This window comes from Pyrgilauda ruficollis, unplaced genomic scaffold (assembly GCF_017590135.1).
Source record: "Pyrgilauda ruficollis isolate IOZ18807 unplaced genomic scaffold, ASM1759013v1 scaffold646, whole genome shotgun sequence".
NCBI classification, from domain to species: domain Eukaryota; kingdom Metazoa; phylum Chordata; class Aves; order Passeriformes; family Passeridae; genus Pyrgilauda; species Pyrgilauda ruficollis.
This window is the reverse complement of record NW_024528222.1, coordinates 2,606-15,453: the sequence shown is the minus strand read 5'-3', so window position 1 is coordinate 15,453 and position 12,848 is coordinate 2,606. Positions and strand designations below refer to the sequence as shown.

At 41.4% G+C, this 12,848-nt stretch overlaps 1 pseudogene; it reads right to left on the bottom strand.

Moving 5' to 3' along the window:
- Positions 1 to 407: 407 nt before the first annotated feature.
- LOC121362589 lies at positions 408 to 1,281 on the bottom strand (annotated as a pseudogene).
- Between the last annotated feature and the right edge of the window lie 11,567 nt (positions 1,282 to 12,848).

Sequence of the window (12,848 nt, the reverse complement as noted above, 5' to 3'; positions counted from 1 at the left end):
AATATTGGAAATTATAGAATAAGCTACTAGACCAATATACAGATTATATTTTACTTTGCATTTGTCTAGTTATTCCACTATGGGTAAATTTATCCACCAGTATATAAATACTTTAACTTGTTTAGAAGTATATTGAATTGCATCAAGATTTAGATATATTGCTATTTACCCCATAAATACTCAAGGTTATTCATAAGACTAATTACCTTCCACACTAAGCAGCCACTAACAATATCATCCATCTCCCTACTGAAATGTAATGGCTGCTTTGAATTCTCTCCAAGTTTTGTGGTACTTCATGTTATTCACAAAAAGTTCCATAAATTAACCTATTTCCAGAGACAAAGTGACCTAAAATGTACAAATACCCAAGTGAATAGAGGTGCTTCAAAGGAAGGTAACATTTCTCATAATAGCTTTAGCAAGAATTTATATGTTGCATTGATTATGCCCCAGGACAGGACAGAACGATGGTAATTCAGATGGACTCCTCTGAAAAGATGCATCAATTTTTTTATCACGTTCTAGCCATATTGTCACAAAAACTCTTGAAAAAGACTGAAATTCGCCACCAATTTGAGATTGCATGCGAGTTTTTACAACATTCATTGGGAAAAATAAGAATCCTAGTATGGCACCCAACAGCCCGCCACAGATAAAGTCATTGACCAAGTGAGTGCTATAAGAAGTTGCTTCAGGCAGACAATGTTTGATAGGTCCTCATAGGCCAAAGAAGAGGATATTACTGCTTCCATTCTGGAGCAGAATAGGCACCAAACCCCAAGAATATTCTCTAATACCATAGACTTTTAGTAACTTGAAAGCCTGGTAAGTGTTTGTAAATTTGTCATGATGTTTGTAGTCTTGAAGCAAAGTCTGGACTCGTTCAAAAGGTGTAAGAAGGGCTTCTGTGGTCCCTGCAAGCACTGCTGCCATGCTGCAAGTTAGAAGTTCAGGTGCACTTGTGTGACTATGGAGCAAGGAGGAGAAATCTTCATACAAGCCAAACATTAGAGCCAGGGTAGTTGTTTTTTGCATTAATGGAGGAAGGATTCCACGATAGAGATTTCGAATTCCATCTTTCTGTAGCTAATGTACTGCATCCTTTGTTTTCAAGCCATACAACTGTTGTCAAAAGAGGACCTTCTGGATGGGAAAGGTGACTACTATATTGGTGAAGGCTGCACAATAGCCACAAAGATAATGTTTACCAGCGTTACCCTTTATGTGATGGCTCATATCTTGTTTTGAATTTGTTGGGACACAATCTTGTGAATCCATCTTTTTTTCCCCCTCAATATATATATTAGATTTCTTTTCCTATGTCAAAAAAAGAAAAAAGAATGTGAACAAAATGGCATGTGACACAGTTTTTTTAGTTTACACACACACATCATGTGCACACTGTTCAACATCACACTGTGCAGCATTTTACATCCTGAAGAAAATTCATCAAATTCAGTGGAACAGTGTGACAAACTGTCATCAACTGATAGATGATGCAAAATGCACAATTTTCTACACTACATCCAAGGGCCTGAAAAACTAGATATTTTTCCTCCCTTTATGTTTTGTTGATTAGAACCAAACTAAATTAAAACAAATAGACATATGAACCCCTCCAGTGCCGCCTTACAACTGAAAATGTTAGAGAGAAATAGGAAGTTTACACATTAAGTTGCCAGTACAGTATGCCAATTCAAACACTGAATGATCTATTCTAACACTAGTAAGATACAATAAAAGTTACCAAGCTTTTGGAAAACACACACACTACACACAGCTCAGCATTACAAATTCTGATCATTCGTGCCTGTATTTCCCTGTGGCAGACAGCAATGAATAATTTAAATAGGAATTTAATAATCAGCATTTGTTTACTATAGAGTAGTAAAATAATATAGAAATGCTAAAGAATATGTTGAGCTCTGCTAGAGCTAAGGTCCTGAAGGACACAGTGAAAAGAATTTCATTAAATAAAACTGAGAATTAGTCCTTAATAGGATCTGCCACTTGCATAATATTACACTCTTCAATGTTTTCCAAGGAACAGTACCATAGAAGTCATTTACAAAGGTTAAGTATTTTATCCTGATATGAAGTCATACCAGTAGTGAGGAATTCACATTAGGGAGGTTGTACCACTTCATCTATACTAATATATATTGTTCCTAGGATCAACTTAGTTCTATCTGCATATAGTAAAATAGCCACACCCACAACTAAGCCACAGTCTTATCTGGCACCCCACTTTTATATTAAGAGTTGTGCCAACTCTGGATAAATGTGTCATTCAGTAATACAACATCTAAACCACAGGATTCATAAGACTTTTGACTAGTCACCAGTTGTGTTGGCAATAGCAACCTCTGGCCAATATAACTTCTGATTTGAGGAAAAAAAAAAAAAAGAGCTCTAACTCAGTTTTATAAGGTACATATTTTCTCATGTAGTTTAAGTAAGTTGTCATGATTATGATTTGAGAACTTGTAATGATCAGGCAATGCAATTTTTCTCAGATGTGTTTATGACAGAACCTTTGCTTTCAGATTTAATTTCGCAAGGCCCAGCTGTGTCACTGCACTCGTTTTGGCTGGGATACAATTAAACTGGGAGGGAACACAGGTGGGACATCTGACCCCAACTGATCAAAGGGATATTCCATACCATATGACATCATATTTAGGATATAAAGCCGATGGGAAGTAGTGAATGAATTCTTTGATTTGCTTTGCTTGCATGGCTTTTGGTTTACCATAGAGCACAAGAACCAGCAATCCCCAGGAGCAAGAAATCAGACAATGAAGGCAAGAGACTGGCATGGCTGAGTAAAAACAAAGGGAAGAAGCAAATGCACAGGCAGTGAAAACAAGGACAGGTAACCTGGAAAGAGTATAAAGTTTGGTTGTGTAGGGATGAGAATCTGCTTTCGTAGAGAAGCCCCTTTGGGGGTTATCTCCCAAACTTGCCCTAAACCAGGACAGTGAGGAAGGCCAAGGCAAAGTTGGAACCAAACCTGGCAAGGGACACAAAGAATAGCAGGAAGGGCTTCTACTGGTACATTAAACAGACTATATAAATGAGCAGCTGGAGTGAATGGAGTTTCCCCTGGGGAGGGATGAGGAGCTGACTAGGAGCTTATCGGTCAGGATTAAAGGGAGGGCAGGGACAGGTGACATTATCGTAGGGGACTGCTACAGGCATTAATCAGAAAAGGAAGGTCAAAGAAGGTGTAATGATAAACAGTACTAGAAAACTCGTAACAATGGATGAGGAGAAGGCTGAGGTGCTTAACTTCATTGCCTCAGTCTTTGATGGCAACCTCTCTCCCCACACCTCTTGAGTGGATGGACAGCAGGATGGGGACTGGGGGAGCAAAGTCCTTCCCACTCTAAGAGAAGACCAGGTTCATGGCTACCTGAGGAACCTGAATGTACAAAAGTCTGTGGGACTACATAAGATGCATCCCATAGTCATTGGCTGATGGAGTTTCCAGGACACTCTCCATGATATTCAAAAAGTCATGGCAGTCAGGTAAAGTCCCAGCTGACTGGAAAAATGGAAACATTGTCCCCATCTTTAGAAAGAGAAGAAAGGAGGACCCTGGGAACTAGCAACCTGTCAGACTCACCTCTGTGCCTGGGAAGATCATGGAGCAGATCCTCCAGGAAGCTCTGCTGAGGCACATGGAAGACAGGAGGTGATCTGAGACAGCCAGCACAACTTCACCAAGGGCAAGTCCTGCATGACCAATCTAGTGGCCTTCTATGATGGAGACACTCCATCAGTGGACAAGGGAAGGGCTACAGATGTAATTTATCTGGATTTCTGTAAAGCCTTTGACATGGTTCCCCACAACATCCTTCTCTCTAAATTGGAGAGAGATGGATTGGATAGGTGGACTTAAAAGGATAAGAATGTGGTTTGACAGTCACATCCAGAAGGCAGTGGTCAATGGCTCAATGTCCAGATGGAGATCAGTGACAAGTGGTGTCCCTCAAGAGTCTGTATTGGGACCAGTGCTATTTAATATCTTCATCAATGCCATAGACAAAGGGGATCGAGTGCACCCTTGGGAAATTTGCAGATGACACCAAGCTGAGTGGTTCAGTTGACACACCTGAAGGTTGGGATGCCATCCAGAGGGACCTGGACAAGGTTGAGGAGTGGGCCCATGGGAACCTCATGAGGTTTAATAAGAACAAGTGCAAAGTGCTGCACCTGGGTTGGGGCAACTCCTGGTATTAATCCCAGCTGGAGGATGAACCGACTGAGAGCAGCCCTGCTGAGAAAGATTCGGGGGTGCTAGTGAATGAGAGGCTGGACATCAGCCAGCAATGTGTGCTCACAGCCCAGAAAGCCAATCATGTCATAGGCTGCATCCAAAGCACTGCGGCCAGCAGGGTGAGGGAGGGAATTCTACCCTTCTACTTTGATGAGACCCCCATCTGAAGTGTTGCATCTAGCCCTGGGGTCCTCAGCACAGGAAGAATGCAGAGCTCTTAGAGCAAGTCCAGAGGAAGCCACCAAGATGATTAGAGGGATGGAGCACCTCTGCTATGAGGAAACGCTGAGAGAATTAGGATTGTTCAGCCTGGAAAAGAGAAGGCTTCAGGGTGACCTAATTGCAGCCTTCCAGTACCTGAAGGGAGTCTACAAGAAAGATGGAGAGAAACTTTTTCCAAGGGCATGTGGTGATAGGACAAGGGGGAATAGCTTCAAACTGACAGAGAGTAGGTTTAGATTAGATGCTAAGAAGAAAATCTTTACTATGAGAGTGGTGAGGTGTGGTATTCACATGCCCTCTGAACAGAGAGAGATTTAGCTTTCTCAGGATTCTCCCGAGAAAGGCTGTGAGAGAAGCAGAGAAAAGAATGAGCAAAACAATTCTTATCTCATTTACTGCTCCTGTGTTTGTACCCATGTAGAATGTGTTCTAGAGATTGCTTACCCAAAGTGATTGCTTAATTAGATTCTAGTGATAGTGTTTTAGATTCATTAACCAATTAGATCCACGTGTGTGTGTGTCAGGACTCTCAAGCAGAGAGTCACAGGTTTTCTAGTTAGTTAGTGATAGTTCTTGTTAGTGTAATATAGTGTAATATAGTTATAGTATAATAAAGTAATTAATTAGCCTTCTGATATCATGGAGTTCTGCACATCATTCTTCCCACCTGTTGGGCATCATAGCACTGATAGTGAGGCACTGGTACAGGTTGTCCAGAGAAATTGTGGATGCCCCATCCCTAGAGGTGTTCAAGGCTGGGTTGGATGGGGTCTGAGCGACCTGATCTAGTGGAAGGTTCCCTGCCCATGGCAGAGGGGCTGGAACTAGATGATTTTTAAGGTCCCTTCCAACCCAAGCCGTTGTATGATTCTATGATTAAACTGTCTTTATTTCAACCCACAAGTTTTCCCACTTTTACTCTTCTCATTCTCCCCCCATCCCACTCAGTGGGTCAGTGAGCAAATGGCTGCATGGTGCTTGGATGCTGGCTGGGTTTAAACCATGACAGCCCTTTTTGGTGCCCAACGAGGGGCTCAAAGGGTTCAGGATAATGATGGATTTGATTGGGATGTGATAGATGGAATTTATATCTGTTAGTGCTGATGCCTTAAGTTTTAGCTTTCATATTTTTCAGATTCTGTGCTGCTTTAGTGTGTAGCTCTGAGTTTCATATTAAGTGTTAGCAAGTTCTCTTCACAGTGTAGGTAGACAAAACAATCCTTTTCCAGCTTGAACAAGGACAACTGTTACAAGCTGCAGGCCCAAAAAGTATAAACAATGGTGAATTGAAGAGAGAAAAACAAGGAGGATAGAACTTCATAACCTAAAGCTATAATTGGACAATTAATTCCAATATGCAAATGGACCAAAACTTATAAAAGTGTGAGACCTTGTGACCAGTTGTCCATTTTGTGACCATTTTGGGTCCATCTTGGGTGTAGCCCTGGCTGGGCTCTTGTACTGCCCAAGGTGTATCCATTGAGGCCTTTTAATAAATACCTACTTTATTCTTTAACTCTGTCTAGCCTCTGTTCTTGGTCAGCCTTCTCAAGGCATCAGTGGTCTTTAGCTTTCAATGGGCAGGCTCTTGTACTTGCCATGGGGCTTGCTTGTCTAACTGTATATTAGAGTCTATTGCTCATGGCTGCTTTTTGCTGCTTGGTGTGCTGCTCATCTTCTTACTCTGCTGTGCCTGGGAACATTTTGATAACAGCAATAGCCATGTGCATGGGCTGGCAGATGGCCTGGGCATCATTGCTGTTTCTGTGCTGCTGTACTGGACAGGCTAGAACTCCAGTGTGAATTCAAGTTCAAGGGACTGTGGATGAGTCCACACAGGAACAGGACACCCTGTAGTATCTGTGGCCAGGGATAAATCCATACCAGAGCTGGTAAATCTCAAAGCATATGTGCCCGTGGTTATGTATGTGCCATAGCAAGTACATCTTGAAACATCAGTGGCTGTGCATGAGGTCATACTAGAGGACCTCAAAATGTGTGGCCATGAATAAGCCCATGACAGAGCAGGTACACCCCTGGAGGGACTGCAGCCTGGGCCTTTTAAATTATTATTTGATTTTTGGTTGAGCTGGGTACTTTAGATGGTAGTTGGGGGAGGTGGCTTGTATTTAATTAGTTAGGCTAGAACTTAGTAGTAGTACGCCGGGATTGCGGGGGGCGGGGGTGGTGGGGTGGTCTTTTTTTTTTTTTTTTCATGTTTGATGGTTGTGGGTAACTTCTACAGGGTAAAATGCCAGTTCCGAGCCGGGGCTGCTCTTGGGGTGTAGCGGGTGCGGCTGGGTTTAGGGTTGGGGAGTTGTAGAAAGTAGTTAGATGTTAGTAAGGTTGGTTTTATCACTTCCTTAAATTTTCCTCCTATTCTAAACCACGACACTCTACCTCTTGCTTCTGTGAAATATACATGCTAAAGAATTATTATTAAAATTACATTCCATGTATAACTTGTATCTAGAACAATAAAACTAACTAAATTAAGTAAAGAAGGGGAAAAAAATTATACCAACCCCCACTCCTAGATTTTTGCCATAATTACAATAAAACTTTTTCCCTATCATTCTACTTAATTTTATGATTTAATATGTGCTTCACTATTTATTTCTCTGAATAAATTCTCCATCTCACAGCGTTTATTAATTGCCTATATTTTTTACTAAAAGATGTGGTGATTTCAGTTTGAAACCAGGCAGAAACACCAAATTTGTCTAGTGGTTTTGGTTTGTTAATTTTAGATTTCTTTAATTTTGAGATTTTTCAATTAATGTGTTGATGAGTGTAGTGGGTTTTAGTGTTGGAAAATTATTAAGGTATTTATTTCTTGTTGTGAGATAGGATTAGGAGAAAGGTAAAGTAAGTTCAAAACTTTAAAAAGGTATAAAGAAAATTTTATTAAAAGTAATTAAAAGGAAAAAAGTAGTAAGAATTAAAACAAGATCTTTAGAATACTTTTTCTCCCTTTATAACTTTTTTTTTTTTTTACTGATAATGTAAAGAAACTAAATCTAAGGTTTCTAGTTAGTTTACTACTTTTAAAATAGTTTTCTTTTCAGTTTACTTAGGGAGAGAAGTCTCTCTTGTTAAGGTTATGGAGACTTCTTTACAAGAGGGAAAAATAATTTTTCTGTGGTTCTTAATTTTGTTACAAATAACAGCTGTTTGGGGAACCCTGCTATTGTGAAGTTTTTCTTATTTTTGTAAGCCTTCTCACAGCTTGTTGATGGGCCATGTTATAGGTGGATAATGAGATGATTGGCTCTCTCAGTTAAGGGATGAATATTGTGTGAATATTAAGAGAAGCTTTAGTGATGTATAGTTATGTTATTGTAGTTTAGATTACCTCTGTTCTCCCCATAGTTCCCTTTTCCACCCCCTCTGTATTGTTGCCATCAGACAGCCTGAATTGTCTAGGACAGGTAGAAAGAAGGCATGCACATGTGCCCCTTACCTGGGGCAGTTGGGAATGGAAAAGCTTGTTGCTAGGAGTGTGCAGCCTGACAACACCTGACCCTCCAATCAAGTTACAAGAAAACAGTCTCCACCGATAAACGACGAAGAAGAGCTGACTGACAGACTTTGGGAGGGGCCAGGGTTGGCTGATGCAACCCCCAGGGATACAAAAGACTGAGCATCCATCTTGAAGATGAACTGGCCATGTGGTAGGCAGCCACAAAAGTAGTTCTCAGTGCTGCAACTTTTTCCTCATATAGTCCTTTTGTTCTATTTTTGTTAAGGTTTAATAAACCTTTTAAAATTTTCAAAGTGAGCAGTTGTCTCTCATAGCCATGTCGACTTATGGGGTATTGCTTTAAAGATAAGTTGTTTAAAGGTAAAAGTTTTTATTATTTATCTTTAAAATCATCTTTATTTCTGGGAACAGAAATTTTCTTTTTCTTTTCCTGGAAGTGCAGGACTACTTTTTTTTTGTTGTTGTTGTTGTTTAAAATTTTCATGGGATTACAGCTATTTTAACATCTACTTATTTTAGTATGGAGGCATTTCTTCGATATTAATTTGAACACTTTCATTTCCCCATAGTTTTATGTGTTATAGGAAAAAAGAGTCTTTTCTCTGTAGTTTATAAGAGGATTTCAGTTTTGAAAACAAGGTATTTTTTTATTCTTTTTATCTGGGATTTAACTTCTTTTTTACTGATTTTGATATTTTTATGTTGTTCTTTTGCATGTTTGTATCTTGTTTTTTTCTTTTACCTGAGGGAAGATTGAAATACTGAAAGGGTTAATATTATGCCTGGGCCCTTTAAATGGTTGATCCTTGTTTGAGTTGGGTACTTCAGATGGTAGTTGGGGGAAGTGGCTTGGATTTAATTAGTTAGGCTAGAACTTAGTAGTAGTACACCAGGATTGAGGGGTGAGGATGTAGTCTTTCTTTTCATATTTAATAGTTATAAGTAACTTCTACAGAGTAAAATCCCGGTACCAACCCAGGACTGCTCCCAGGGTGTAACAAGTACAGCTAGGTTTTCAGATTAAGGAGTTGTAGAAAATTGTTAGATGTTAATAAAGTTAGTTCTATCTAGCCCACAACACCCCCTCTCCCTACCTAAAAGTAAATAAAAGACAGGAAAGGGAACCAGCAAGCAACCCAAAGAAAAAGAACTCAATCCCGCAACAAGACCAGTAAATCCAGCCCGAAACAGAACCCACCCAACCATATTACTTCACTCCTAACCAAAAAAAAAAAAAATCCCAAGTTTTTTTATTTTTAACAGATATCTTTCACAAAAACATATCTAATTCCTTAATAATTTAATAAATTATCAATTATATAAAAAAAACTTCTACATCACTTCCTTAAATTTTCCTCCTATTCTAAACCACAACACATGGGTAAGGCCATGTTGGAAAAGGTTTACTTCCGAAGGGACTGTGGCACTGGGTAAGGCCATACTGGAGCAGGTGCACCTCAAAGTGACTGTAGTCTGTGGATAAGTCTAAGCCAGAGGAATTACTATAGCAGGAACCACCCAAACCAGTGGAGGAAAAGTCTTACATGAAGCAGTTGCAGTGCAGCAGTGATCCTACCTGAGCTGCATTTGGTGCCCAGTAACTCCACACAACACACCACCTCTCTTATCCTGAGTGACCACCAGAACAGGTGGACTAAATGAGCACAATGGACATTTTGTGGATGTTTTGTGGACATTTTATGGACATTTTACAGGGGTGGGTCATAGACCACTAGTGGTGGAGTACATGAGCTGCTTCCCAATTAAAGTTTATTACAAGGGAATCAGTTCTTGGAAGCTTTGGATTACCTGTGTTCCCAATATGCACAAATTTCTGCAGTCATTACAATAGTCAATTTCTGTGCAGAAGTCCCCCCCGCTCCCCCTCCCCCCACCCCCCAGTTTCAGAACACACTACAAGAGGACATAGACAATTCTATTTTTGACATGTAACAACAAGATCATCTAGACCAGTGGTCTTCAAATTTTTTAATCATGCATCCCATCATAAAGTCTTTTGAACATGCACCCTGAATATATGTATATTTATTTATAAATTATACACATGTACTATTGTATTATTATGTTATAAATATGCACAAAAATAGAAATTAAAAAGTATTATATAAAGATGTAGTAAATACTGTATTAAAATATTTTTTATTTATTAACACTACCAAAATATTCTCTTCCTGTACCACAATGGATTGTCTTGCACATCGACTTTAGAGACCACTGATATAGACTGCAGTTGTGCTGTCCTTAGTAATCTAGCCAGAGACTGAACAAAAGTCCAGAATATTCCCTGATCCAAGGTCCATCCTTTCAGGTTCCTATCACTTCCATACCATCCTGTGGTATATAATATCTAGTCCTTCTAAGAAGACTAAGAGTTCAGCAAAATTACCTGCCTAAATTACCATGGTTTTCAGAATGGCAAAATTCTAGCCACAAGGAAATAAAATATTTTGTGCCAAACATCCCTTTATCTCTCTGTATTCATAACACTGGTGTCAGATGTTATGCTATGTGGTAAAAAGCTTATCTACATACCACAAAAAAGAACAGAGAAAAAATGGCAGGTGGAGGAGCTTAAATAATATCCTACCCTGGCTCCTCCCAGGTCCATCACAGGAGAGCTATCAGCTTATCAAAGACCCAGCTCCACAAGCCCAGAAGAGTGCAGAGGCACAAAGGCAGGTGAGCAACCTGAATTAGGGACTCAGAAACAGGCACCCTGTCTGGGTCCCTCCCAGGACTGTACCAGGAGAGCCTCAGCTCCAGTATCCAGATGCAATATCCATCAAGATGAGTACAGGTAACAGAGGCAGCAAACAGATGCAGCAATTTGCACAGCAGTCTCTGGGTTCTGCTTTGGGAGCTTCTGAGGACAGGGTCTAGGATCATTGGGGAGATCCTGGGAACCCTCTGAGAAACTTGAAGATATCTGCTGCTGTTGCGGTGCGTTTTGGGGTGGGGGCACCCCGGGGATATCCCCGGAGGGCCCCCTAGGCTGTGAGTTGGCTGGCAGCAGCAGGCAGGCAAGGAGACTCCACACGGCTTCTGAGGGTGCTGATCAGATGAAGGTTTATTTGGGATTCCACCCCCGGGAACAGCATGGTTACTGGGGGGAAGGGGGAGGGAGCCTAGGGGAGGGAAGGGGCAAGAGGGGGGAAGAGGCTGAGAGAGCGGAAGGGCTAAGCGAGTGACTGATGTCATAGCACAGCTTAAGAGGGGAATTGAAGTGGGCGCGGAATCACACTGGGCCAATGGGATTACAGGTACAGGATAGTTCAGGGCAGGACCACAGGCTTAGAATATACCATACATTTTGGAGGGGTGAGACAGAGCATACTATTTAAATAAAATGGAATACAACATGCTGCTATCAAATAAGGACAAGCTAAGGGAAGCTATGAGGATGTGGGCCCAAGGAAGCTCTAACAGCTTATAAAAGCATAGTCAGCTACCCCTGACACGGTGCCTTGAGCCTTTGTTAGTTACCTGCTGATTAGAGAGGGTCAAACTCTTAGCTGGTGCTAGGGAAAGGCCTATAAAGGAGCCAGGCCTGGAGTACAGCCTCCCAAAGGCAACAGCTGTTGCAGAGGGGAATCTTTATCACATTTCAAACCAGCCAATATGTTCTCAGGTATGGTGGTGACATGTCATAGGGCATATTTCTCAGAAGGTATTAGATCCAGCTATCCCTGCCAGATAGAGCTTTAGATGGTGAATACCGTCTTGTAAGTATAGGCTGTAGGGAGTGCCTGTGGCCTTTCCCCAAGGATGGAAGAGGTGGCCTTCTTTAGTCAAGTGGAGGAGTTAGACAAGAAAGTCAGCAAGCTGTGCAGCATCACATATAGAATCAGGATCTTCTCAGAGACACAACAGCTTTAAGAGCCCTGGACCCCAGCTTCAGTGGAAACACAGGCAAGAGTCTGTCCCTAGCAGGAATGTCAGGTGAAGCCTCAGGGAAAGGTGAAAAATTACTTCTGGCAACAAGGAGAAGGCTACCAGCTCCACCAGAAGGCTTGTAACTATGGAACAGATTCACTGCCCTCAAAACTGAGGAGGAGTTATGTGTGCTTTCAAGCAAATTACCTAGCCAACTGATGCTAAACCATGCAAGATCTACCAGGAGGTAGTGCTGAGTGGTGGTAGTGAGTGACTCCCTGCTGCAAGGGATGGAGACAACAATCTGCTGACCTGATGGTCATATAGAGAGGTTTGCTGCTTGCTGGAGGTGTGAATCTGAGATGCAATGGAGAAACTGCTGAAGCTTGTCAGACCCTTTGACTATTATCCCCTTTCATAGAATCATAGAAAGGCTTGAGTTGGAAGGGACTTTAATGATCATTGAGTTCCACGTCCCCTGCCATGGGTGGGGAAGTCACCCACTAGATTAGGTTGCTCAGAAACCCATTCAGCCTGGCCTTGAACACTTCCAGGCATGGGGCATCTACAACCTCTCTGGACAAACTGTTCCAGTGCTTCACCACTCTCACAGTAAAGAATTTCTTCCTAACTTCTAATCTTATTCTCTCCTCATTTATTTTAAAATTGTTCCCTCTTGTCCTATCACTATCTGCCCATGTAAAAAGTCACTCTCCCTCTTTTTTATAAGCCCCCTTTAAGTACCAGAAGACTGCAATGAGGTCTTGCTGGAGCCTTCTCTTCTCCAGGCTGAACAGCCCCAACTCTCTCATCCTGTCTTCATAGTAGAGGTGCTCCAGCTCTCTGATCATCTTTGCAGCCCTCCTCTGGACTTGTTCTGTCTTGTGCTGAGGGCCCCAGAGCTGAATACAGTACTTCAGGTAGAGTCTCACAAGGGCAGAGTAGAGAAGAATTACCTCCCTC